The sequence below is a fragment of the Macrobrachium nipponense genome, chromosome 2, assembly GCF_015104395.2.
Source record: "Macrobrachium nipponense isolate FS-2020 chromosome 2, ASM1510439v2, whole genome shotgun sequence".
NCBI lineage: Eukaryota > Metazoa > Arthropoda > Malacostraca > Decapoda > Palaemonidae > Macrobrachium > Macrobrachium nipponense.
Window position 1 is genome coordinate 32,545,417 of NC_087201.1, and position 3,837 is coordinate 32,549,253.

Below are 3,837 nucleotides of genomic sequence, written 5' to 3' on the forward strand. Positions count from 1 at the left end.
TTTCCTCCTGTTACACCTTTCAAAACATTTCACTGTCAATTTCCGTTTCAGCGTTGAATGACCTCAGGTCCCAGCGCTTGGCTTTTTGCCTAAATTCTGTTTGTTTGTATGGTGCTTTTACGTTGCATGGAACCAGTGGTTATTCAGCAACGCGACCAACGGCTTTACGTGACTTCCGAACCACATCGAGAGTGAACTTCTATCACCAGAAATACACATCTCTCACTCCTCAATGGAATGGCCGAGAATCGAACCCGCGACCACCGAGGTGGGGCGCTAATACTATACCAACCACGCCGCTGAGGCGCTTCCTAAATTCTATATTCAATTCAGTTCAAGGTAAAAGGGGCCGGAGTCCACTGACTACGATACAAGCGCAGTCAATGAACGAAGGAATTCGTTAAATAAATCAAAAGCACATGATAAAAGTAATCTGAATGTAACTACATAAATGAATGAATAGATGAATAAACGTTCAGACATCGCACCAGAGAACAATAGTAAATAATGCTGACGGAATTCTAAATAGACATTTTTTATAGTTGACTGGAGTTGGTACACATTCATTCCTTTATTCGTCGCCAAACTCGCTTTGTTAAAAAGAGGTGACAACTGCAGTATATGCTAAGTTTTAAAAGACTAATATATATATATATATATATATATATATATATATATATATATGATATATATATATATATAAGTACACGAATAAAATTACGAATAAGAGTGCCAGATAAATTCAAGGAAAATTATCTTCAACTTGACAGTGTAGGACTCGGAACACAAAAATCCTCCCGGCGGCTGGCGCGAGGATAATCTTCGAACTGCTTTTCGTTCCAGAGCCATTTCCTGGAACGGCGATGATTTCAGATCACGCAAAAGAAAGAGGAGGAGGAGTAGGAGTAGGAGTTGGAAGTGGAGGAGGAGGAGTAGGAAGAGCAGGAGGAGGAGGAGTTGTTTATCCAAAAATGAAAAGCAGGCAACTCCTTCCTTCCTTCCTTCGCAGGCAAACAAAAATTGCAAGAATTCTCTGGATAATTTCGGATCGGGTCACGCCATTCCTCCGTCTCTCTGGCGCGCAGTTCGACGTTCCTTTGTTGTCGGGGACTGGTGATAGTCACGTTAAATACTTATTCATCAAATGAGAGGTCTTCTTCTTCTTCTCGTCCATGAGGGACCTTGACATACATAATATCTTATGGGCGATGAACCGGTTCACCTGGTGGCTGCCGGTGGCCCGTTCCGGCTCGCGTGGGGGGTTTGGGGGGAGGTGGGGTGGGGTGGAGGGCCATAAATGAAAGTTAAAAAGACATAACCGTTCCAAAGGATGACACGGCTGACCGTTAAAGAATTTAGATATATATTTTTTTAAATTTCAAGTCCACTTCTTAGCCTTGACATGAATAGGAGATCTCGGCTAGATATTTTTTCTTTGAATGAATATTCAAAGATTGTTTGGCATTGCCAACCTGTGCCTGGTCACAGTACCTGGTTAGTCATTTACAATTTTTCAGAAAATTGTAGCGAACAATTCAGAGAGAAGACAATAATTTTCCTTTGGCCACCAAATAATTCGTACAGAAGTTAAAACTTGTCATATCATTCCTATCCTGTTCAATACTTTATCTTCATTTTTTTTTTCACTAATCTAAATTCATTCTTCTGTATTTCCATCCTAATTCACATTTGGCCATAATGTCATGTTAGACCAGTTAAGGTAAGATGATTGTCAACTTGGAGCGCTCTACATATTGGAATTTGTGTGCAACAACGACAACAAGAGCGATAACAATAATAATAACAATGATAACTTGGCAATGTTATTGTTCATCAGTTGTCCTTCATCTTAACTTTATTTTGGAAACAGGCACATTAGAAAAAATTCCCTAAATATAATAAAAAAAAATGCAATCGAGTTTTCTGTACAATGTATATAATGCTGTATAAAAACCAACAGCTATTAAAATTTTGATCGATCGGTGTTTCAGCCGCCCACCAGATACGGTAGAGTGAGGGTGCGTCCCATGCCTCCGGAAAGTGCTGCCAGATGCACGATCCATAGCTAACTTTAGCCTTAAATAAAATATAAAAACGACTTAAGTTAGGGGGTTGCAATTTGGCATGGTTGATGATTGGAGGGTGAATGATCAACATAACAAATTGCAGCCCTCTAGCCACTTTAGTTTTTATTATTATTATTTTTTTTTTATATGAGGACGGACGGACAAGCAAAGCCGGGTCAACGTAAAAGAAAAAAAATAAAGCTTCAAATTCAGTATATCAGGAGTATTTACAACATGGAAAAAAAGCGAGGCTTAATATAAATTCAAGGTATTGAAACATGGAACTTGAAAAAACACGAAAATTCAGTCAGAAAAATAGTAAAAATAATAAAAATAAAGGTATTTCTAAGCAACATCTCCGCACGGACCGCAAGGAACGATAGCCACTATAAGATTGGGGGCGTCAAATGTATTTCGCCGTGTTTAGTACTGGCCACTGGGGTTTAACCACAGGCGACAGACAAAAAATAACAGTAAATTCTTAATAAGCGACCAAAATACCAGAGAAAAAGTCAATGTCCAGACTCGGAGCAATGATATATCTACCAAAAAAAATTTCTATTAAAAAAATGGTATATAATGAAAATTACAAAAAATTTATTATTATTACTATTATTATCATTATTATTATATTATTAAAAATAATGGCAGAATTCACAGAATTGATTTTATATACAATTCTTTCAGTTCTCCTTATGATTTGTCTTTCTGGCACACTGGTATTATAAAGCAGCTGTCCAATATTCATCGTGCTGTAGGTCGTCGACGGAATTTCGGGCTGGTGTTATCAAAGGCAAACTGGTTATCAGGGACAGGCTGGGGTCGTTAGCAGAACAGGTATACAGGTGTCTCGTAGGTGGGGAACAGGCCGTAGTCGTCAGGGGCCTATCCAGTATTCCTTGTTTTTTCGTCTTTTCTGGTTTTTCTATAGGGGTCTAGATGTTTCGGCCACCTCGTTTGGCCATCTTCGGGACGGGATCGCTGAGTGCAATGGTCTGTGACGGATGGATTCACGCTATTTATTGCATTCGGGTGGTTTGAGGAGATGGGTACCTCACATTTCATTGGGTAATACCTATGACGTCACGAGCGATGTCATCAAGGGGCCGGTTGCTGGTTGGCTGTCCTCTTCGTGGGCGGAGCCTCATCCTTATTGGTGATGGTGGAGGTCCTCTCGATGGGCGTGCTACCAGGTCGTCCTCAGGGCGAGAGCTTGAGCTTCGATCACCCTCAGGGTTACTAGGGACGTCCTCAGGAAAGTTACCTTCATTTGCGTCTTGAGAGAAAAAAAACTGACTTCGAGGGAAAAGTAGAAGAGGCCTCGAGTTGTTGCTCCGACGGACGCTGGCTCTTGACTAATGTCTGTCCTCACTCCTCATGGGTTACAGGACGACTTAAATAGCACTTTTTTCGGGAAGGTGGTCGCTCTACGGTAGATGCCGGCGATTCATTCGGTATTTTACCCTATTCACACAGTTATAATTGCTTGAATGGCTAAGGTGATTTTCCAATCGTACAAGATGTTAGAGTCAAGAGGGGAGGTCAGTGAATTGCCATTTCACAAACCAATACACAAACGCCTGAAGCATCCTTTTGTAGTTTGTTTGTTTGTATGGTGATTTTACGTTGCATGGAACCAGTGGTTATTCAGCAACGGGTTTTGTATTAATGAATAACGCCTCTGAGCCAATATACCCGAAGCCACTGGTTAACTAGAAGTATCTGAATTCACTAACGACCATTTGTAGTCTACGCCCACCTCACATCCTCG